The sequence below is a fragment of the Culex quinquefasciatus genome, chromosome 2 (genome assembly GCF_015732765.1).
Source record: "Culex quinquefasciatus strain JHB chromosome 2, VPISU_Cqui_1.0_pri_paternal, whole genome shotgun sequence".
Classification (NCBI taxonomy): domain Eukaryota; kingdom Metazoa; phylum Arthropoda; class Insecta; order Diptera; family Culicidae; genus Culex; species Culex quinquefasciatus.
In genome coordinates this window covers 753580-779439 of record NC_051862.1, presented here as the reverse complement: position 1 = coordinate 779439, position 25860 = coordinate 753580, and the positions used below count along the sequence as shown (strand labels likewise).

The following is a 25860-nucleotide window of genomic DNA, read 5'->3' as shown; positions in this document are numbered from 1 at the left end:
ATTATTTATTTACATTGAATGACTGATCAAAAGAACACATTTCTATTTTTATCATATTCGATAAATTTTCAACAATTTCCAACAGCTTTCTAGCGGTTTCAGTCAAATTAAATCGACAATAATTATTTAATTTCATTATTGTTCATGTTCAGTCCAGATTTCTATTTACGTCATCACAACATTTCCTACAACAGATGATTACTGATGATTACTGAGAAAAGCTAGTAAACAATTGAACTGAGGTAACAGTTTAAATTTAAAAAATAAGTCAAATATTGTTCTATTTCAAACAAATTTAATAGTAGTTTATGCAACAAGTTGCAAAAAGAGGATTTTATCAACACGAGTCGTACATATACGAAAAAATGCTGAAAGAAGAGTGCTGAAAAAATTAAGTTTTGCAACGAGTTCCATACAACATTTTTGCAATTCCAAAAAACACACACTGTGTGAAATTTTATGTCAAATTTTCATGTATTTTGTCAATAAATCGTTTAAATCAAAAAAATGTTGAAAAGTGTTACTTTTCGAAACAAGTGCTGAAAGGTTCAACTTTTTAGCACCCATTTGAGTGCTGAAAAGTGGAACTTTCCAGCATTTATTTTGAAAAGTGTTGCTATTCGTTTCTGTTATTTTTGGTACAGAAAAGTAGGCTTTTTCGTCGTTACAGAATGACAGGAAAAGTAAGTAGTTTCACGATGTAATTACAAAAAATATTTTTTTAAAAGGTTCAATAACAATTACATACAACAGTGAACTAGATTTACGAAACCATAAAACAGTAAACAAGAAATAAACCGAAAACAACAAACTCTGAACGATATGATAGTGATTAACAAAAGGCTCATTTGAATAGAGTAACCTGCAGTTATTTGTTTGCACCCATCGTGATTTCCCCGAGCCAAATCCATCTCGCCAATCCCACTCGATATTATCTCATTCAATCCACAATTCCCAGATCGTCTTTCATAATACTCTCCGCATCTCCCCACCGCCACCACCCCTACATTCCGGAGCAGCTCAGGCGGCAACCAAATCGGTAATCAAATTAATTGGCTTCCCTTTTGTGCAACCAATTACCTCATCTATCTTGCCATAAAAGAAAATGCTTTCCCTTCAAAAAGCCATGATTTATCCTCCAGACATTCCCACATCTAATCCATTGGAAGAAAGTAGACAGAAAAGTGAAGAAAAAGTAAAAAGATTTCGCCGGATCCAAGAAGGCATCGACGACGCCGCGACCGCGGTAACCAGAAGTACCATTTATTGTGTTATAAGTCATCGCCTATTGCGTAATAGACTTCCACCCACCGCCCCCATCCACGACTTTTGGTTCATAACGATCGTGACTGAAATTTCCTATGCTCCTAAAAAAAGCTTGAAATTTAATCTTCCGCTGTTTTTGGCCTCTTCCTTTCTAAGCTCTCTTCTCGTCGTCACCAGCCATCAGCACAGCCTACTAAGTCAATGAAGCTTTGCATTTTTACAAGGCACCGGATCGGGTCTTCTTCAGAAGAACCACCAACAGTAAATCGCTTCCCACAAACGCGACCATAAGCCAATGAAAGCCATATTGAGTGGGAAAAGTAAATATTGAAAAATGAACGTCGTGAATGAAAAAACCGCGGGAAATTTCTCAAGTATTTCTTCGCTGCGGTTCATCAGCCAAGTGACGTCAGCGAAAGAATGCGAAATCACTTTCACTCTTAAATCAAGCCCACTTCAAACATCGTGAAGAAGCGACACAACTCGCTAACAAAACCATTAATTAAATGCAATGTTTCATCTGCCACGAGCTGTGGCCCACAAGGCTCTTCCGGAAAACGGTAACCCTCTAGTGACCACGTTTTTTGATATTTTTTTCTTCACCTGTCTAAAATCAGTAAATTCAAAAATATTAAAAATCTAATGAGTAGTTCTCTACATTTTCGTAAATTATTTCCTGATTTTCAAATTTGTATTTTATCATTGGAATGAAATTTTGTCATTTTTCAAAAGAAATAATTTTGCATCATTAGTTTTTCCATACAAGTCCCTTATTTTAATCTAATCTAATCGATTATATTAGATTAGATTAGATTAGATAAGAAGTCCCTTATTTTCATCTAAAAAGGGGTACGTAAATGTATGAAAATCTGTATCTTGAGATAGGATTTTCTGATCGATTTGGTGTACTGAGCAAAACTGTTGATTATAATTAGGACTATTCAGAAAGGACGTTGAGATTGTTTCAATTTTATGTTCCTCGACTCTGACCACAGTCAAGGGTGGGCAAAACAATGAAATATCTAATTATTGACGAAAACAATATTTTTCCAGGATTATAAAATATATATATATTTTTAACAAGCCCAAACATGCTAAATTTGATTGTAAATGAAGGAAAATGCATTTTAATTAGATTCAGTTGCATAGACTTTAATTTCCATAAAAAAATGAAACTTGGACATATTTTGAAGGGGTCGATACAAGCTTTGAAAAATATAGCAACGGCCTTACATTTATAAAAAATGCCCATTTATTTATTTATCTATTTTTTTCCTCTAAAAGAAGTATTCCTGAAATACGTATATTTTTAACCTTCGATTTTTATAATGTTTTATGAGACTCAAATAGACATCTTTTGGACAATAGTGCAAAATCTGGTTGAAGTTTTAAAAAAATAGATTTTTGAAAAGTATTGAAAATGCGCTATAAACATTTCAAAAATATATTTTATGAGCTGAATCAAATTTGCAATCGAAAAGAACAATAACAAATTGTTGAAAAGGGCACTGTTAAATCAGTTTTAGGTCATAATTAGTGATTTTTTTTTTGTCATGAAGGCTAGATTTCCGAAACGCGTATTTATTTTTATTATCGATTTTTATATACATCCAACATATTTTGAGACATAGTGCATGATGCAGCAAAATCTGGTTGAAGTTTAAAAAAAAGTAATTTTAGAAAAATATCGAAAATGTGCTAAAAAATATATATTTATGAGCTTAATTAAATTTGCCAAGTTTCTCAAATTTTTGACAAAGTGCACCTTTGACTTCAAAGTCACTTTTAGGTTATAATGGCTGGAAAGATAACTTTTTGAGTCCCAAAAAAAATAAAATTAAAAATATGTATTTTGGGAATCCAACTTTAAATAAACAAAATGTAAAATAAAGAAATGGGTAGTATATTTTTGAGTGTAGTTGTAACAATAAAATACTTAAAGAGTTTTGATGGAATCATTAATATATTAAAAAGTCGAAAGAACTAAGTTTTCAATCAATAGTTTAATTTATGCAGCTGAGTTGTAGAGGGTTAACAAACTATGATAGCAAAAAAATCACCAAAAATTAATCACATCAAAGAATTACACACTAAATTGCAATCACGTAACCGATTCAACGGCCGGCAGCGGCGGCTCCAAGCCTACTGCGGCGCACAATTTCACGCGGTCTCAAGACAAGTCTGTCGGGGCGGGGATGATTAACCGCTGTCGATGTCGGCAAAAAGAGAGAGAGAGAGAAAAATTCACACCACCAAGACAGTTAATCAATTACTCGGCAGTTTTCGATCACCGTCGACAAGAAATGGCAGAAAAACATTGAAAATTGCAACCCCACCGCAATGAAACATACGAATCAATGCTGCTGAACTTGACCTCGAGAAAGACTGTAAAAAATAAACATTGAGAGGAAATTGAGAAGGTTTGCTTACGTGGCGCATGGGAAAACTTAAAAATTTCATGAATCGTAAATAAGCGTGTAAATATGCAGCGAGCGTGTCCTTGCTGAAGGAACGAAAAATCAACGGTCACTTTGTTAGTAAACACACACATTTTAAGACTCTTCTTTGTGCTGGCGCGGAATCACTACAACAAGGCATCGTCATGGCTTGCTGCGGCAGATTTAAGAAGCAATATCCGCTCTTTTATTAACCAACGTCACTCAACTTTGATGATCAACACTGCTCCGATGCCGGTAATAATATAGCACTTGGGAAGATTGGGACCGGGGGTGTGTCCACAGATTGCGTCACAATTATCTTTTGAAGTGTAAATTACACCGAAGATTGATAAACTAAAATGAGGAAGATTGAATTTGACGTGACGCTTTTTGTGGCAATCCCCTCGCTTCAAGGAGGAAGCACCGGACAATCTTTCACAGCATCTTAAGCGAGTCTCATCGGTTGTCATCAATGTGGTGGAAAGCCCTGGGCTGGCGGTGAACGGATGGACATTGTCGTGAGTGATTGATTGGACGTGCAATATCGTAAAAAAGTTCGTGAAGATGCTTGAAGGTTGCGCCTTAAGAAGTTTAATTACTATGTGTTGGGCTTGTCAAGATTTCGTCTGTTAAACGTTGTCAGGTTTGACTTTTTGAAGAAAAATTGCGCCATGATATGAATTCAGAACTCCCAACTACAATCTGTAAAAGAATTACAAAGTAACTGCTAATTCCAACAAGGCCTCGTCAGTGCTGTCAACGCACCACCGGAAGCCATTCCGAGAACTTTTCCAAGTGCTTCAATGAACAGATATGACATTCTTTCGGTTCACGCGAACCATTTCCAAAGTCATCGCGGTTTTCCGCAGCAAATGATGACACTAGCCGCAGGTTACCGGGAAGCCACGACAAGAACCCCGTAAACGATGGCGGCGGCGGCTAATTACACCAGACACGAACCATGAAAATTTAATTATTTATTTATTCAACAGAATGCACACTTAACAAAATAACACCGACTGGTCGGTTGGCCGACGGTGTCGACAATGTTTTTACGATGAGCCACATCTGGCGCTAAAGGGCAGTCTCGTGACCTTTGGTTGGCGTGCCATACCCTGCCGAGATGTGCTCATAGTAGGCCACCCTAATCGCCCTGCTAAACGGCCAAAGACTTGGTAGGCCATGACCACGAAAGGGAGAGGAGGTACACGAGTGAAGATGTTTTATTTCACACTAGCACTCCTTCCCCCTCCTTCAGTTCAGTCTGGGTAACAAGTAACTTTACGACTACCGATTTCCATGGCCTGCTACATCTGCGGTTAGAGTCCAACATAACTAATGAGGGCTACACGAGACGCGTGTAACTACTGCATTCCTACCGGCACTTTGACTGGCACGAAGCAAGGCACTCTTGGATCGTATTGCTACATAAGTACGACTGGGGATGTAAACATCAACATTAGTCTGGGAGTTTGCGTTTCGAACTCAATAAAGCTCAAATCCAAACACTCTGAAGACACACGCGCCGCGGAAGGGCCTCATTTTCACTTTCGATGACGGCTTTCGGTCCGGTTGGACCTTCCGGTTCACGAAAACATAAAACGAGCTCATTTTTGGTGAGAGACAACCCAAATTGGTGATTTGATTGGTCGATGAGATTATAGCGAGAGCCGCACCGGAATATCTTTTTGATTGGTTCGATTTTGGACCACTAAAATTGAGTTTTAAACGTGTTGGACAACCAAAGTGTATCAGACGAGAGAAAGGGCCAGTTTTCGTAGAATGTCAAGGCTAACTCGATTCACATCAGCTTAGATGTTTTTTTTAGAAATCTTTCAATAGAACGCATTAATGTACTGCGATTAACCTCCACATATAAACCATCGAACCGCTTGACAGATAAGATCGCGCTAATTACAAAATCAACTCATCAACTGAGAAAAGAGGTGATGATGGAACGATTTCGCTTTCAAGCTTCACTGCGCTAATGCATAAACCGTTCATAAAACATGCAACAGCTAAGCGCCACATAAAAAATAAACATTACCATTTTGCAACTTGAGGTGGCATACCTTCTTGACATTGAAAAGCCCCGACTTAGTCACCACCGCCAGCTACGATGCCCAAGTGACCATGACGGAGAGCGCCACCACTGGCGACGTTGCACTCGAAACAGATCCCGAGCAAAAGTGAAAAGAAAAACATACACGCTAAACTAGCTAGTATTTGCTTGCACTTTTTTTCTGCTTCCTCCTGTCATGTGCAACACTCTGCTGGCGGTGTCCGAATCCAACACGCGAAGAGGTTATTCACCGGCCAACTTTGATCGATGACGTGATAGGACTTGAAAACGGCGGACTGCACTGAATTCCGGTTTAGTCGATCAAACAGTAACCGGGCGGAAACTTTCAATTTGGAACTAATCGATACTAATTGGTTATCGGAGCTGGAAGCTGAAAAGGTTTAACACACTTCAAAAATGAATGAACTGCTGAACAAAGCAAACAGATTCCAAAAGTAAGCCTTCTAGAAAACAAATTCGAGTCGATTACCATGACATTTGCGGAAAACTCAAAGCAGTTGATGCTCGTAAAAAAAACGTGAAACATCATTTCTGCAGGCAACAGACACACCAAGCATCCGAATCTTTGCAAACAATGCTTGTCTAGGTGTATCGTAGACTGACACCACCACCGGAATGACCTTTAGTGGGATCAGCTCAGCCTTGCTTGCTGCCACCAGCATAGCTTCTTAGTAGGTGAGGACCTGCGCCGTAGCTAAGGGTTGGCGTAGTAGGCCACTGCTAAGGGCGCCAAAATCCACCAAGAAATAACTTTTCACAACTACACATTTAATTAAAATCACTAATGTTTTGTTAATTGTAGTGGGAATATATTTTTATTCAAATCTCTTATTAATTAATTTTTTTAAGTTTCCTTCCTCGGCCATCTTTGAAAAAATATTAGGCTGGTACAAATATTTTTAAAAGTTTTTGTCACCCCCCCCCCCCCCCTTCAAAATTGGCCCGAAAAATCAGGGGGCAAAAAAAAATTTTACAATAAACTTCAAAATTTCAATGAACATTCAAGTGCAACCAACTGAAATCAAATTAAAATACATTCTCCTGCGTTTAAAATCATTTTTAGCATGTTTTGACTTGAGAATGCATAATACATCACACCATTAAACAAAATTTATTTATTATTGGGTCGCATCATCATCCTCTTTGTTGAATCCTGGCCATTACCGTTACCCACTAACAAAATCCCAAGTAGAAGTAGTTTTCCGGCACACGCGGGGGTGTGGATATCGTATAGAACCCACCCTTGGTAGCAGCCTGTGCTAACTAACATTCCCGTCCCATTCCCTCGAGATCTACAAACTAACATGGCCTGCGCCGTTGGTGGCCAACGACTGTTCTCCTTTCGCACCGGCTCTAGTTTTGATGATCGTGATGTTTTATCTTTTCAGCGCATTCATGCATGCTGTTGATAAGGGAAACATCATTTGATCGTTGAAGCGTGTGACCGGTTGTGCTGATGGGATATTATGGTCCTGTTCAGCAACGGAGAAGGACAACCATGGGTGGTCTCTCATGCTCATGCTCATGCTCATTTTTAGCATGTTTGGGTTTATTAAAAAATCTTAATATTTTTTTGAAAATTTTCGATGCAAAATCTTTTTTTTTCGATACAATTTTTGTTTTTGTCAGATCTTAGATTTTTTGAAACCTAATGATTGCAAAACAACTGAACTAGTGTAAAATGCATTTTAAAACACTTTTTTCATTTAAATGTGAAGACTATGGCTTGTTATTTAAACTTTTAGATTTTTTTATTTTTTTGCCCCCCCCTTGACCTCAGCCAGGGCCGAGGGACAAAAACTTTTTTAAATATTTGCATCGGCCTAATCGAAAAAATACAAAAATTAGTTCGAATAATCTTTTTGGGCTCTACGTTTAATAATATTCGAAAAAGAAGCAATGAAATTATGAAAAATGAGGCAAAATCCAGTTTAGTTCAAAACATACGAATATCTTGTGATTATTGATTTGATTTTCAGGTTAATAGATGAAACATTCTCATATTTTTTAAAACAAATATTTAAAAAAAGAAATCGCGACTAACATTTGAAACTACTACTATCTTGAAATTGTTAAATCGCGCTGAGATTTCCAAAAAAAGTGTTCACGTGATTTGTGGATTGTTCCTTTTTTGAAAAAAATATTTCTTTTGCCCCCTGATTTTTCAGTCCGTTATTAAAGGGTGAAGGGGGCCAACATTTTCAAAAAATATTTAAACCGGCCTTAATTTAAAAAAAAAATGATTTTTTTGTAGGGTCCTATAAAACAATGTAAACATTGAGTGTATCCCGCTTACTCCGATGGACACTGACATAAGGTGTGAGGAAGATACAATCATTGTTTACAATAGAGGAGAAAATCGTGACGTCAGAAATGAGCTCAAATCACTCAAAGTTCATTTTGTGAGTGACTTTAACATTTTGACCTATAGTTTGACAGCTACATTGTCCCTCGTTTTCTGTGAGAGAGAAAAGGAGGCAAATACTTTATGAAAATCATACCTGTCAAAATTCCTAGCCTCAAAATTTTGTCGCGAGTTGCTTTTCTCCTCTTATTATAATAAAAGGCAAGAAAAATACATTGTGAAATACTATCAGTTTTTTATAAGTTTTATTTTTCAGTATAAATCGTTATTTTTCAACCAAAAATTTCATTTTTTTTATTTAAGATATTTTTGCTACGTACAATTAATTCAAAATTCAAAAAAACTAGGATTATTTTAAAATCACGATATGAGTTCTATATGGAAAATTTTCGAATTTGAGAATTTGTATTTGTTCTCAAAAACAAAAATATATGAGTGCCATATTGTAACTTCACCAATGGTGCCATGAACCCTACGCTCGCCTCTGACGACGAGGTTCCGGTAGAAGGCGGTAAATCACCATTGTTTTGCACTGTTGGGACGTGAAACGCTTGCTATCAACACGATCCGGATCATCAGTTCATGGTCGGCAAGCGGTTTGGTGACTTCTGGGACGGAAATGGAAAGGCTTTGAAGATGGTACTTACGTAACAGTTTGGGTAGATTAATGAGTTGGTGTTTTACCTGCAAAAGACGGAGAGAGGAAATATTAGAGCTCAATTATGGGCGAAAAAGTAAACAATATTATCTGGAGTAATCCACAGTAGCGAGTTGCTAATGGGAGCCTATCAGATTTCCTGTTAGATAAAAGTGTCTGCACGAAATTCAAAACTCGTGAACTCATTGCGCAACCTTCTAATTAGTGCAAGGCATTCCAATCCCTTGTTTTCCACACACACATTCTGCATAACAAAATACATATTCACATCAAACCAAGCAGCCGGTCCATTGGTTTGGTGAGAGGGTCGTAACGTAAACCTATACTCTCTACTCCACACCGCATGCTGTGATGCGATCATCTCTTCGGATTCCCATGAGCTCTGACTCCCGCGTTCACATGTGCTGCTGGTACCTACATCTAAGCAGGCTGCTTCATCTTCTACAGCAGCAAACTCAAAGTTAAAGTTATCTCATCTCTTTGAAGTTGCTTCCTCCTCTCGTCGAGAGCCTACTGCGATGAGTGTGTTATGACTAGCACTTTAACACGCTATTTTGCACGTAAGACTCCAAGCCCCCTAATCACGAACAACAGCCGAAGAGACTAAGAAGACGATAAAGATCAGGGCTGTTACTGCTGTGACGAATCGCACGAAGGTCTTCCTTTAATGGCTGTGACCAGCACGAACGGAGAGAGATGCACTCGGATAGTGACTGACCACCCGCCGCCAGCCAGGCCATAAACGACGAAGACGCCAAACTATAGAGAGAGTCTGCAAAGCTCACTTTGATGAGATGACGCTCTGTGTCGTAATCACCCCAAATTGCCAAACATCGCACCCAATCGTCGTCTTCTCCTCCATCCCAGAAGGCCTTGATGAGGCGCGCTCGTCTGCCAAATGGGCAAGATTAGAAAGTTGTCGTCGGCTGCTTCGACTTTTATTTATTTTAGTGCGAAAATACAGCCATAGAGCTCCCCCCCGAACTGAAGAAGCGGAAATCGATTAATTAGGATCGGTCGTTTATGGCTGCACGCCGACGACGACCGAGAAAGATGGCACCCAGGGCGGCCATCACTTTCGCCGTGGAAGAGTTCGTTAAAAACGCCACTAAAAACGCTATGGCAACAGGTTGTAATGGCGTGTGGCGTCAATTCAATGTTTTCCCCGTTTTTGCGCGCGTTTCGGCTTTTATGGAAGGCGAGTGGTGAAGGTGGATGTTTTTTTTTCTCGCGAAAAAAGTCAAAGCTTGCTTTTTTACCGCGCTTATTAGCATTGATGATCCGATAGGACACATTTGAATGTATCAACCTTTTAGGAGGCGATGACAGTCACCAAAAGTGAATGGATATATGGAGATGTCTCCTGCGCGATGATGGCACGTGTGAGTGTGTAAGCGGGATGTTTATGCACCGACTGGAATGATGTCAGAGGTGAAATCTGATTTACGTAAGTTATAAATGTGGTATGTGGATTATGCAACTGGCAAGTCGTTAAAACTCTGGGGATATCAAATTTCCTAAAGTTTAATGAGTTGCAAAAAGTAACGTTTTGCCACCAGCCATACAAACTGAAAGTTCAGTCCAAATTTAATACAATAAATTAAAATGAAAAAAATCTTCAAAACAAAAATGCAAACAGAATCGGGTGAAAGGATTCTGATTCCCGCGAAAGCCTTTCAATTTTGTGTTCAAAGTGAAAGGCATTCTGGAGAGACGCAACACCTCTCACTTCTTTTCGCTTGGTAACGAAACAAAAAAATGTGGTCAACAGGTTTTTGTTCTTCTGAAATACATTTTCCATTTAGAGTTCATTTCCATTTAATGAAACTGCATAACGGTATTGTTGAACACGTTTATTTCAGTCATTTCAATAATTGTGATACAATGATGATTTTAAGTATTGTAAACGGAACTTAACACAAATTTAAATTAAATACATTTTATTAAAAGTTTAATGTTTTTATTGTTAAAATCAAATTCGAGTTATGCAACTCCATATTAGCCAAATTTCAAAAATATTATTCAGCAACTTTCGATCTTCAAATAAACATAGAAATACATAAAAAAAACTTCTAATATCAGGGATTTGGTAGTTAAATTATAGGTTTAATGTAATTTTTCCAATGTTACAAAAATTAAATGGCATTTTTTAACTGATGTCTATCGATCAAAATCCCTTGATTTTGCATGTCTTTTATCACGCCAAGTTATCGCAGCAAGCGGCGAACGTGTGAGTTTGAGACCTTTTTGATTTTCCCATGGTTTGCTGAGATGCCCATCTTGTGCTCAGTCACTAACAAAACCTTTTGGACCCCCAACCAGCGCACACCACACTGGCACTGGGTCAAAAGATCACACTCCGCTGGATTTAATGACCCCTTCTAGGGTTCGAATTGGTGTTTGTCTTTATTGGCGCTCGGATGCAACACCCGGCCAGTGTGCAACACCACTCTGAATAACCACAAAACGAGCCCATTGTGGTGGCTCTGGCAGTTGGGAAAACTACCTGCAATTATGCATCTCCGCCACCACCTCCCCAAAATACTCTCCGTTCTGAATCGATTGACTACGAGGTGAAATGATGACCCCAAATTTGCCTCAGGGGACCCAACCCCTCGCCTATGGCACGTTTAGATGACCAATTACGACAAAGCAGGCGATGCACAACACCAAACAGTGGACCATAAGTCATCATTTGATGCAGATTCCCCTGCACAGTAAATGTGACCATGGTTCCTGTTGGTTTCAAAGCGGCAATCAATTACCTCGTGGAGTTGGGAGGGCTATTACAGTAACCGGGACCGGGAAAGGGGAAACATGGCGGTTTGTATTTACATAAACGCATCCGCAGTCGCGCAACAATCAGCGTGTCATCAATTTCCAATTCCCTCATATTGTTTGCACTTTATTGAGCCCCCAAGATCGAAGCAAGCCTGGCTGCCTCCACGTGATGACAGAGGGCGAAGGTAGTCATTTGTCTTGTGGCGCAGCCTACTTGGTCGGTGATGATCAATGGGTGGAACTAACGATGTGTGTTTGAATGCCAGGTGATCACCCCGGTTCTACCGTGATCTTGGGACTGCACAATTTTGCATTTCCCAAGAAAATGAGCCAAAAGAGCATATCCGTTAATGTTATTTATGCGACAAGTCACAACAAAATAACACACTGTTTAAGCATCATTATCATCCGTAAACCTTAACCATACAAGAATAAATGAACTACTTTGACAAAACTAAACCAAACGATACCTGCGATCCAAGCAACCTGTGGTTTTACCCAGTCTGATTAATCTCCAGGTCCAGGCTTCGCTGCCTTCACCGCATCACATCTGCCGAACAGAGGAATCGTGGAGTTGTTGGGGATTTCAATCAAAGCCATCCAAGTAACCAGTTTCTTTGTGGAGCCACCATAGCAACAGAGCAAAAAAGGGGGATCTTGCTGTGAAGAGGTGATGTTCGCTGACTGATAAAGTTCAAATGCAACGACGACCATTACTTCCGCGATGGATGTTTTATATTTCAACATAAAAAGTGGAAATCAATTGGCCTTTTCGCTAACGGGAGGCCCCGTCCAGCCTATTTAAAATCCCTCGAGCCAGGCGAACCCCCCATTGTGAGTGGTTTGGCATTTTTCAAAGGGATGAACACACAAAATGGCAAAGTTTTCCTCATCTTCGCACAAGATGTAAGACGCCGACCCGAAATTAAATTCCCTTGGTTAAATTAATCGCCATCAAATACCCAAAGTTTCAAATTTATTGCGCCCATTCCAGTGCCGAGGGGGTGCCTTCACCTTATGAATCAGATTTCCCTTCATTGAGACCCAACATCAGTAAAGCACCGCGTACATGCCGTGCTACGCAGCAATTTGGGGGGCGCGTGCCACACCGACCGAGCCACGCCGGGCGACTAGGTCAAGTCAAGTCAGAAAGAGACGTAAAAAAAGGCACAAGTAATGCTAATAAGCCCTACCAAACCATGAAGAATAGTATGGCTGCTGGCTAGCGAAAGCAAAGTAGCCTTTGCAATTCATCATTCTTTGGGGCCTGGCCTGCTTGGACCGAACATACATATGTTGAACGCAGAGCAAATGTTGCACAATGGGTGATGAGAGAGGAAAATTGAATGAAATATTATTCAAAAAACTATATTTTCAATCTATGACAAAACTTTTTTAACATTCCAACGCCCAAGGCTAAAAAACAGTTGGAACGGTAACTTCAACTCGCTGGTTCTCGGGCATAGCTCACCCAATCAAGATGATTCTGTTTCCAGCGATTTGTTAGGATGTCTAGATGATCATAAAACTTTGCAAAACTCAATTTGATCAAATCTGAAGTTATATTTCCAACTTTTTTTTGCTTGTAAAAAAATTCGATCATCGACTGAAAACTGACGGTCAAGAACGGGGACGAACGGGAAATAACTTTAAAAAAACTCATTTTTGATCATTTTCATTCTTTGCAACCAAAGGTCGGATTAACAATGTCCAAAAAGCAAGTTGGAGATAATATTCTCAGTATTTCGAATGTTTGTTTTTAGATGGCCGTCCCAAAAAAATGAAAAGTTGTCAAATTTTCGGTGCTCACCCCTAGAATGATAGATTAGGATATCAGGAACAATGTTTTCATACAACAAAAAAATCCCAAAAATGGTTTACAACTCGCGCGCGAAGCTTGAATGAAAAAAGTGCATTTTTCGAGTATTTTTCAGAAATGCGAGTAACAATCATACTAAAGTCATTCAAATTTGGTCGCCTTGGGCTTCAAGTTATAGTTTAATGTCCCCTGAACAAATTCCTGTACAGACATAGTCCATTAAAGCTTGTGTTTGGGCATGGCAGGGTGTTTTAGGGAGAAAAAAATTTATTTTTTAGCCAAAAAATTTCAAAAATTACTCTCCAAAACGAGCCAAAAAATTTTGCAGCCAAAACTAATGCATTCAGCTTTTAGGAAATTTTACGGAGATCATTTTACTTTTTTAACATTAATTTATGTCCACGCAAAGCCGAGATATTTGCATTTTAGTGAACAAAAAGTGTCGAATTTTCAAAATTCTTAGTATACAAGCGTTTTAGCATAAAACATTGGCTACTATGATTACAAACGGGAAGGCATATATTTTGGAAATTTTTATTTTGCTCGCTCAAAAACGATATTTGTTAATAACATTTCATGAAAAAACATGAGATTTTCTCACAATGTGACGTAAACGACATATTTATAAGTACTGCTCTGTGCTCTTCTCGATATGAACAAATAAAGCTCTAATGGGTAACTTTTTTTGAAAAAATAAGTTTTTTATAAATGAATTTGTTTCATTCGAATGTACATACATAACAAAAATCACGTTCACAGCTTGGAGATATGAACTTTAACAAAACTAATTTTGATTATTTGTCATTTACGTCACATTGTGAGAAAATCTCATGTTTTTTCATGAAATGTTATTAACAAATATCGTTTTTGAGCGAGCAAAATAAAAATTTCCAAAATATATGCCTTCCCGTTTGTAATCATAATGGCCAATGTTTTATGCTAAAAACTAACTTAATCCACCTATGTGGTTGATGCCTTCCTCACTTTTTACCAACAATGAGTAATATGAGTGGTTTGGACACATATTTCAGCTATTTTTTTTATTAAGTGGTCATAACTCGAGACAGGGTTGCCAGATCTTCGAAGTTGTGGACTCGTTGAAAAGGTCTCTTGATTACCTAACCAATGATGGGTCAGATGATGGATCCGGACATCGTTTACATGCATTTAAGTGAGATCCGGCTTCAAAAAAGTACATAAATATCACTTAAGTGGTCATAACTTGAGAAAGGGTTACCAGATCTTCAATGTTGTGGACTCTTTGGAAAGGTCTCTCGATTACCTAATCAATGATGGGTCGGATGATGGATCCGGACATCGTTTACATGCATTTAAGTGAGATCCGGCTTCAAAAAGGTACATAAATATCACTTAAGTGGTCATAACTCGAAACAGGGTTGCCAGATCTTCGATGTTGTGGACTCGTTGAAAAGGTCTTTCGATTACCTAACCAACGATGGGTCGGATGATGGTTCCGGACATCGTTTACATACATTTAAGTGAGATCCGGCTTTAAAAAAGTACATAAATATCACTTAAGTGGTCATAACTAGAGACAGGGATGCCAGATCTTCAATTATGTGGACTCGTTGGAAAGGTCTTTCGATTACCTAACCAATGATGGGTCGGATGATGGATCCGGACCAGGCCTGCAAAATGTTTCCAACCCAGCGTACACATGAAGCAAACCAAAATGTCAGTTCACTGCTAGCATTTGACTGTAAGCCTACTGTGTCCGTTCAACCATTGCCGCCTGACTCGTGCCGGTCGGCTGCTGGAGAATGAGAGACGTGAAAAAATGAGCTACACTCACTCAATTCGTGTCGTATGACTGACTCGTAAAATCCTCTCTAAACACTATTTTGACTATTTTTAAACAATTGAATGGTTCTAGACTGAGCAAAACACTTAAAACAACCATAATTTATATTCAAAATTATATTTTCACTCATAAATACCAACTTTTTGTGTAAAAACTTGTTTCTTTATGTGTGTGCGTGCAACGTCGAATGAGCGTTGGTCGACTACTGGCTCGCATTGCAGCTGCTCAGTGAACTAGGGCACTCACGACTGAGTCGGGTTTGTTTATGTCACGGTTTTGTGGTTCAGTGAATGGATCTGAAAAAATCGTGTATGAGTCGCCGATTTTCAAGTCAGGACCCCTGACATTTTCAGCTCTGATCCGGACATCGTTTACATGCATTTAAGTGAGATCCGGCTTCAAAAAAGTACATAAAGATCACTGAAGTGGTCATAGCTCGAGACAGGGTTGCCAGATCTTCAATGTTGTGGATTTGTTGGAAAGGTCTTTTGATTACCTAACCAACGATGGGTTGGATGATGGATCCGGACATCGTTTACATGCATATAATTGAGATCCGGATATATGTGAAAACACATTTTTATACATAACTTTTGAACTACTTATCTAAACTTCAAACAATTCAATAGCGATGTATGGGACCCTAAACCAAGTCGAATGCAACTGGTTCGATCAAAATCGGTTCAGCCAGTGCTGAGAAAACTTGGCAAGATTTTTGAACACATACATACATACACACACACACACACATACATACACACACACATAAACACACACACACATATACATTTGTTCAGTTTTCGATTCTGAGTCGATATGTATACATGAAGGTGGGTCTTCGAGCTTTTAATAAAAAGTTCATTTTTAGAGCAGGATTATAGCCTTACCTCAGTGAGGAAGGCAAAAAAATGTCAACTTGGTTTTATTCGATCCTGTTCGAACAAAATGTGTCGGGTTGTTTTTTTTACATGAAAAATTAGCGAAAATGCTGCCTGGCCACTTCGTAGGCGATAGGTAATGCTTTGCGAATTTATTTACATGATTATTTTTAAGTTTTTTGTGTCGAAAAATTACAGGAATCAGATCGTTTGTAAAAGCGTCTGCGATGCGAAATATTGATTCTGCTATCGGGCACTTCTTGACGATGGCCTAACGAAAATGACAATTCAAGCCGGTCATCCTGGACAGACGGACAAACCCGACGGAACAAAACAGACCACTGTCAAACTACACTCGAGCGGCAGCTGGAGGTCGAACTTCTTATCACGAAGGTAATGTTTGAGATGGAACGGCTGGAGCGTCATTTGTTTTAACAACGCTTTTGTACTATACTCGGTGACGTGTGGGTACGAATGAGTTCATAAAACGGAAACTAAAAAAATATTGAGATCCAGTTTCTAAAAAAGAATAGTTTCGCAAAAGTTAAGGCACAAAGTACAATCTGTGATTTGATTGTAATTTTAATTTTGATGGTATCCTGTTAGTTCAAACTAAGTGTCAGGGGAATGAAAAGTTAAAGATGACTTTAATCAAACTGCACTCAACCCCCGGTGGTTAGTCTCTTTTTCGTTTGACACTTTTTTAAGTTTGCAATGGGTGAGATGTGATATGATTTGTTTGCACACAAATTTCGTCTAAGTTCGTTAAGTTCCGGAATACAAAAAAATACACATATCACTCAAGGGCTCATAAGTGGTATCATAAGTGGTCATAGCTTGAGACAGGGTTGCCAGATCTTCAATGTTTTAGACTCTTTGTAAGGTCTTTCGATTACCTTACCAACGATGAGTCGGATGATGATCCGGACATTGTTTACATACATTTAAGTGAGATCCGGCTACAAAAAAGTACATAAATATCACTTAAGTGGTCAGAACTCGAGACTGGGTTGCCAGATCTTCAATGTTGTAGACTCGTTGGAAAGGTCTCTCGATTACCTAATCAACGATGGGTCGGTGATGGATCCGGACATTGTTTACATACATTTAAATGAGATCCGGTTACAAAAAAGTACATAAATATCACTTAAGTGGTTATAACTCGAGACAGGGTTGCCAGATCTTCAATGTTTTGGACTCGTTAGAAAGGTCTTTCGATTACCTTACCAATGATAGGTCGGATGATATATCCGGACATTGTTTACATACATTTAAGTGAGATCCGGCTACAAAAAAGTACATAAATATCACTTAAGTGGTTATAACTCGAAACAGGGTTGCCAGATCTTTAATGTTGTGGACTCGTTGGAAAGGTCTCTCGATTACCTAACCAACGATGGGTCAGATGAAGGATCCGGACATTGTTTACATACATTTAAATGAGATCCGGCTACAAAAAAGTACATAAATATCACTTAAGTGGTTATAACTCGAGACAGGGTTGCCAGATCTTTAATGTTGTGGACTCGTTGGAAAGGTCTCTCGATTACCTAACCAACGGTGGGTCCAATGAGGGATCCGGACATTGTTTGCATACATTTAAATGAGATCCGGCTACAAAAAAGTACATAAATATCACTTAAGTGGTTATAACTCGAGACAGGGTTGCCAGATCTTTAATGTTGTGGACTCGTTGGAAAGGTCTTTCGATTACCTAACCAACGATGGGTCGGATGAAGGATCCGGACATTGTTTACATACATTTAAATGAGATCCGGTTACAAAAAAGTACATAAATGTCACTTAAGTGGTTATAACTCGAGACAGGGTTGCCAGATCTTCAATGTTTTGGACTCGTTAGAAAGGTCTTTCGATTACCTTACCAATGATATGTCGGATGATATATCCGGACATTGTTTACATACATTTAAGTGAGATCCGGCTACAAAAAAGTACATAAATATCACTTAAGTGGTCGGAACTCGAGACAGGGTTGCCAGATCTTCAATGTTTTAGACTCGTTGGAAAGGTCTTTTGATTACCTAACCAACGATGGTTTGGATGAAGGATCCGGACATTGTTTACATACATTTAAATGAGATCCGGCTACAAAAAAGTACATAAATATCACTTAAGTGGTTATAACTCGAGACAGGGTTGCCAGATCTTTAATGTTGTGGACTCGTTGGAAAGGTCTTTCAATTACCTAACTAACGATGTATAACATGATGATGTTTGGTTCAGTTTACTGCCATTTATTCAACATCCAAAAATGCGAAAACACATTTTTATACATAACTTTTGAACTACTTATCGAAACTTCAAACAATTCAATAGCACCGTATGGGACCCTAAACCAAGTCGAATGCGACTGGTTTGGTCAAAATCGGTTCAGCCAGTGCTGAGAAAACTGAGTGACATTATTGGTCACGTACACACACACATACACACACACATACACACACACATACACACACACATACACACACACATACACACAGACATTTGTTCAGTTTTCGATTCTGAGTCGAAATGTATACATAAAGGTGGGTTTTCGAGCTTTTAATAAAAAGTTCAATTTTAGAGCAGGATTATAGCCTTACCTCAGTGAGGAAGGCAAAACGCTTATATACCAAGAATTTTGTAAATTCGACACTTTTTGTTCACTAAAATGCAAAGATCTCCGTAAAATTTCCTATAAGCTGAATGCATTAGTTTTGGCTGCAAATTTTTTTGGCTCGTTTTGGAGAGTAATTTTTGAAATTTTTTGGCTAAAAAATACAATTTTTTTCTCCCTAAAACGCCCTGCCATGCCCAAACACAAGCTTTTATGGACTATGTCTGTACAAGAATTTGTTCAGGGGACATTAAACTATAACTTGAAGCCCTAGGCGACCAAATTTAAATGACTTAAGTATGATTGTTACTCGCATTTCTGAAAAATACTCGAAAAATGCATTTTTTTTTCATTTAAGCTCCGCGCGCGAGTTGTAAACCATTTTTGGGAATTTTTTGATGTATGAAAACATTGTTCCTGACATCCTAATCTATCATTCTAGGGGTGAGTACCAAAGATTTGACAACTTTTCATTTTTTTTGGGACGGCCTAATGGGCATGGATTTAAACAAAAATATTTTTGTTATATTCTAACCTCAGAATGGCTATAACCCAAAAAAAAATCTTAAATGATTTTTTTTTGTGCATTTTTATTAAAAAATAAATAAGTAAAGTACAATAAAAAGTCAATTTGCAAAATTTAGTAGAAAATTGCTCAACTCTATGTTTTTTTTAAATTTGACCGCATTTCCCCCCTCTTTAGCTCACCGTTCCTTGCCATTCGTCACAGTAATCGCCATGGCCTGCTGGCGCGCTGAGTAATGTCAAGCAATGTTGCATGCGTTTTTGGTGTTGGCTCAGAAGTGACCAACCAACAACGACGGCACACGCGGCGGCGCACACAGCAAATCTTGGCGCAGATGTTTTCCGTTTGATGATGGTTAGACAAATTTGCATGCGCCACAATTTGCATCGACACCGGCGTCGCACGAGATTGATGCCCCTCCGAAGAACTCGACATGTGAACATTAGATGTTTGAAGAGTGCTCGATTAAGTTGTTAGGAGGAAACGAATGTGAGCCAAGCCACGCGGTAATTCATATTCATGAGCGTTTCTTAATTGAAATATGAAAAATCGAGCCTGCAGCTGACCTATATGGGAGGGAATCGATGCCCATACGAAATAAACGAACCAATTTTGATAAAGGGACCGTGACGAATCGAATTGCATTACTTGTGCATGATTTTTTCATGAAACCCAAATGGGAACCATCCCGGTTGCTTCCGATATCTCCTCGACCGCGCTCTCTCGCAAAAGACTGGTTTTGAGTTGGTGGCCACAACACATCAACCTACATTTCTCCCGAGCAGACGATCGTAGCTTCCAAACACATACCCCGCGTATGTGTTGATCGTTGGAAACAAGGTTGTTGTAAAAACGTGAGCCGAAAAACCGCTAACGCAGCTTTGAATCACCCCTCGGCTCGGCTGGCACGGGAACGGTAAATCAATGAAAGTCGTCGTTTTTCACTTCTCCGAGATGTTCAGCGCGGGATCCGAGAAGGCGGTCACTTTGGAGTTTACACTCTGGTCAACGCAGTTGCCCGCGCGGAAAAGTGCTGAAACTTGTTGTACAGTTATAAAGCCTGCTACGATCACCAGAAGATCAGCTGGGCGTATCCAGGACTCATGGAAACTTGTTTGCAAATGGCACACAGGGCCGGAGGGCGACGAACCGGAGAAATGATAAACAATTTGCGTTGCGTATTAACCATTACCGTCTCGAGGGTTGGATACAAAAAAAATGATGATCACTTGACGGACTCGTTCAAGAAGTCGTTGAAGAACTCGCTTGAGCGAGTGAGTGGAGAAGAGAAGCAAAATAACTGTGAGCGATGATTACCTCCTCGGAGGAAATCACGTTCGATCGTAATGTTTTGCTTTGCAAGTTCTTGGAGCGAGGTCGATCCCGCAGCCAAACCTCGGGGCTGGTGTGGAAAATATTTATGAACCAATTGAAAGACGTTGGAACGTGCCACAAGATGGAGACTGGCCGATACAGCAACAGCTGGGGCAGATCGTAATATTAATGTTATTATTTTGTGTGAATAAGAAAAAAAATCTTCTTTTGAGTCGAGGTAAACGGACTGCACAATAATCCAATTGAAGAACAACGCTGTCTTATTGTGAAGAAAAATCATGATTATAGACACAGCGAGTGGGCTTGGCTTCAAACTGATCTTTACTGGATCAATTGGAGAATAATGCGGTGGTGTGGTCGGTCATGCCTCCTTCTTCCAAATTAAATCCGGAGCATCTTCGATCTGGGATGAACTTTTGAGCTTGGGAAAAGAGCAAGCAACTAGCTGGATGAAAAGGTCAGGACAGGCGGCAATTTGGAAACAATGTTTGCGCAGCCTGATTGGAATTTTCAATCGTCCCATCGGGACGACCTGCAAAGTTGGGTAGATTGGTATTGAAGATGTAACGATTTTGAGCAAAGAAAATGTTTGAACTTGTTGAGTTCAGATTAAAACGAGAATGCTGAACGTACAGTGCAATTAATTTGAGGAGACTCTCGGAGCAGTGCATTTACATGTGATCATCATCAAAACTAAAACAAAGAATTTATTTTTATATGTTCTACATATAACAAATTTAGCAAACTCACAAAACCTCGATGTTGTCCCACTTAAATTTTTGAACAACTGAGGAAAACGCAATTCTGAAGGATGGGATGGTTTAATGAACCAATTTTAAATGTCTGTTTTGAATCCTTTTCTAGTACCTAAGTAAAACAATCCAGATTCGTCGGAAAATTTTACTTCAGATAATTGCTTCACTAATGTGATTTAGAAATTAAAAATCCAAGATGGCGGCCAAAATAGCGGACAGTATAGTTTCTAAAATATCTTCAGTTAATTTTGGTCATTTTGGTCATTTTAGTCATTTTAGTCATTTTAGTAATTTTAGTCATTTTGGTCATTTTGGTCATTTTGGTCATTTTGGTCATTTTGGTCATTTTGGTAATTTTGGTAATTTTGGTAATTTTGGTAATTTTGGTAATTTTGGTAATTTTGGTAATTTTGGTCATTTTGGTCATTTTGGTCATTTTGGTCATTTTGGTCATTTTGGTCATTTTGGTCATTTTGGTCATTTTGGTCATTTGGTCATTTTGGTCATTTTGGTCATTTTGGTCATTTGATCATTTTGGTCATTTGGTCATTTTGGTCATTTGGTCATTTTGGTCATTTGGTCATTTGGTCATTTTGGTCATTTTGGTCATTTGGTCATTTGGTCATTTTGGTCATTTTGGTCATTTTGGTCATTTTGGTCATTTTGGTCATTTTGGTCATTTTGGTCATTTTGGTCATTTTGGTCATTTTGGTCATTTTGGTCACTTTGGTCATTTTGGTCATTTTGATCATTTTGGTCATTTTGGTCATTTTGGTCATTTTGGTCACTTTGGTCATTTTGATCATTTTGGTCATTTTGGTCATTTTGGTCATTTTGATCATTTTGGTCATTTAAGTCATTTTGGTCACTTTGGTCATTTTGGTCATTTTGGTCATTTTGGTCATTTTGGTCATTTTGGTCATTTTGGTCATTTTGGTCATTTTGATCATTTTGGTCATTTTGGTCATTTTGGTCATTTTGGTCATTTGAGTCTTTTTGGTCATTTTGGTCTTTCTGGTCATTTCGATAATATTCGTCATTTGCGCCATTTTGATAATTTTGGTCATTTTGGTCATTTTGATCATTTTGGTCATTTTGGTCATTTTGGTCATTTTGGTCATTTTGGTCATTTTGGTCATTTTGGTCATTTTGGTCATTTTGGTCATTATGGTCATTTTGGTCATTTTGGTCATTTTGGTCATTTTGGTCATTTTGGTCATTTTTGTCATTTCGATAATATTCGTCATTTGCGCCATTTTGATAATTTTGGTCATTTTGGTCATTTTGGTCATTTTGATCATTTTGGTCATTTTGGTCATTTTGGTCATTTTGGTCATTTTGGTCATTTTGGTCATTTTGGTCATTTTGGTCATTTTGGTCATTATGGTCATTTTGGTCATTTTGGTCATTTTGGTCACTTTGGTCATTTTGGTTATTTTGATCATTTTGGTCATTTTGGTCATTTTGGTCATTTTGGTCATTTTGGTCATTTTGAACATTTTGGTCATTTTGGTCATTTTGGTCACTATGGTCATTTTGGTCACTTTGGTCATTTTGGTCATTTTGGTCATTTTGGTCATTTTGGTCATTTTGATCATTTTGGTCATTTTGGTCATTTTGGTCATTTTGGTCATTTGAGTCTTTTTGGTCATTTTGGTCTTTTTGGTCATTTTGGTCATTTTGGTCATTTTAGTCATATTGGTTATTTTTGGTCATTTTGGTCATTTTGGTCATTTTGGTCATTTTGGTCATTTTGGTCATTTTGATCATTTTGGTCATTTTGGTCATTTTGGTCATTTTGGTCACTTTGGTCATTTTGGTCATTTTGGTCATTTTGGTCATTTTGGTCACTTTGGTCATTTTGGTTATTTTGATCATTTTGGTCATTTTGGTCATTTTGGTCATTTTGGTCATTTTGGTCATTTTGAACATTTTGGTCATTTTGGTCATTTTGGTCACTATGGTCATTTTGGTCATTTTGGTCATTTTGGTCATTTTGGTCATTTTGGTCATTTTGGTCATTTTGGTCATTTTGGTCATTTTGGTAATTTTGGTAATTTTGGTCATTTTGGTCATTTTGGTCATTTTGGTCATTTTGGTCATTTTGGTCTGCATTTGCATTTGCATTTGCATTTTATTTGCATTTGCATTTGCATTTATTTATTCGTCAAACATACGTAGACTACATGATCGTTGCTTAGTTTCTAATTACAAGGGGGGAACATCTATCTTTGATTGTAGAACTGTTTTTTCATGGTGGATTTTGTCATTGTGAAATCGATTATGTTATTATATTTGTTATAAGTTTCCATCATTCTATTCATGGGCCCGTGTTTAGCGTAGTCAGTTCTGTGAAAATGCAATGCGAAAGGCTCACGTGCTCTCAATACGCGTGTGGGTTCATAGAAATTTAATGTTTGTAACAACTCTGGAGAATTAATTCGGTTTGCAATAAGATCATTTACGAACGAGAGAGAAGCGAATTCACGACGCTTTACAAGTGTTTCTAAGCTTATTAACATACAGCGTGCAATATACGAAGGAAGAGGAAACACTGTCCACCCTAGTTTACGAAGAGCAAATAGTAAAAATTGTTTTTGCACTGATTCAATACGGGTTTCGTGTGTTTTGATGTGTGGACTCCACACGACGCTACAATATTCAAGAATAGAGCGAACATAAGCTATGAACAATGTTTTCAATGTATAGGGGTCCTTAAAGTTATAACTGAATCGTTTTATGAAGTTGAGCATATTAGTTGCTTTGAATACCATCGTGTTGTAATGTTCGATGAAAGTCATTTTAGAATCAAGTATGACTCCTAAATCTCTAACATTTGAACAAGTTTCAACTATCTGGTTGTCTAGTTTTACGTTTATATTTGGCTTATTTATTTTTCTGCTGAACAAGATCGATGTACACTTTTTAATGTTAAGTTGTAAAAGGCTACGACAGCACCATTCAAAGAATATGTTGATTTCGTTCTGGAATCTTGAAGCGTCAGTTTCGTCTTTAATTTTCATAAACAATTTCATGTCATCTGCGTAAATCGAAACGTTGATATGCTTAAATATAAAGGATACATCATTTACGTAAAGAATAAAAAGTAATGGGCCTAAATGAGAGCCTTGAGGTACCCCGGAAGTAACATTGATGAGCCTAGATATGAGGCCATTAAATTTAACACATTGCGTGCGTTTTGTTAAGTAAGATTTAAGCCATGAAAGTAGATTAGAATCAATTCCGATTTTATCCAATTTGAAAAGAAGCATAGGAATGTCCACTCTGTCGAAGGCTTTGCTAAAGTCAGTATAGAGTGTCTGTACAGAGTTTTTGTTATCCATTTCATTCAATGTGTAGTTTACGAACGAGAGAAGATTAGTTGCGGTTGAGCGCCCTTTGAAAAATCCATGCTGTTTTTGTGTTATGTAGTCTTTTAATTGAGCAAACATTTTGTTGTTAACTATTGCCTCAAAGAGCTTGGGAATACATGAAATAAGAGCAATTCCACGGTAGTTTTTCACGTCAGATTTTTACCAGATTTGAAAATTGGAACTAAATATGATTTCTTCCAAGCACTTGGGAATATTCCTGATTTTAATGATAGATTAAATAGCCAATAAAGCGGAGAAGCCAGTTCAGAGGCTACATTTTTTGCAAATTTTGGAGATATTCCATCTGGTCCGGTACTTTTCGAACTGTCAAGAGCTTTAAGAGCCGCCTGAATTTCATCTAAGGATAAGCTATCGACTGTTATTTCGTTATTTGCTTGGGGTATAAAGGAAAAGTAGCTTCGGTCGCGATCGTTTTCATCAAAAGAGGTGTATACGCTTTCAAAAAGTTTGCGAATAATTCACAAATTTCTGCACTGTTTTTGCCAATTTTATTGTCGAGAGACATATTTGACGGAAAATTACTACTTTTTAATTTTGATTTTACAAAATTGAAAAACTGCTTGGAATCACTCTTGATTTCCGATTCTACCTTTCTATGATACTTTTCAAATTCAAATTGGATGGTGACTTCTAACTGACTGCATATTTGTAGATACTCATCAAGTTTTTGGCTATTGCTTTTGTAAGCTTTGTGAGCTTTTGTTTTCTATTTTAAGGTTTTTAACCTCTCTCGTAAACCAAGGCGGGTGTTTGTCAATTGTGCGTCTTTTTCTTCGTATTGGGACGCTTTCATCGAGGATGTCGTATATAATGCTATAGAAAGTGTTAACTGCTAGCTCGATGTTCGTTTCTTTCTCTAGTAATGCTTTCCAATCAACTTCTAATAGTCTACGTTTGATTAAGGGATAATTGGCATTATTGTAATCAGGAATTTCTTCGTAATCTGAACCATCTGGTCTGTTATTAGCCTTATGCACGAAAAGTGAAAATTCAATTGCTGTGTGATGAGCTTCATTTTTCCAAAGTGGATTATTTGCTTCAGTCACACAGAAGTCTTCAGTCATATTAGTAAAAAGAAGATCAAGAAAGCGATTATTTTGATTTTTAACATGATTAATTTGA

General features: G+C 38.1%; 1 protein-coding gene across 1 annotated transcript in view; it reads right to left on the bottom strand.

Annotated features, from left to right (window-relative positions):
• LOC6037255 (putative polypeptide N-acetylgalactosaminyltransferase 9) overlaps positions 1–25860 on the bottom strand; it is a 102630-nt gene that overhangs the window by 14877 nt on the left and 61893 nt on the right.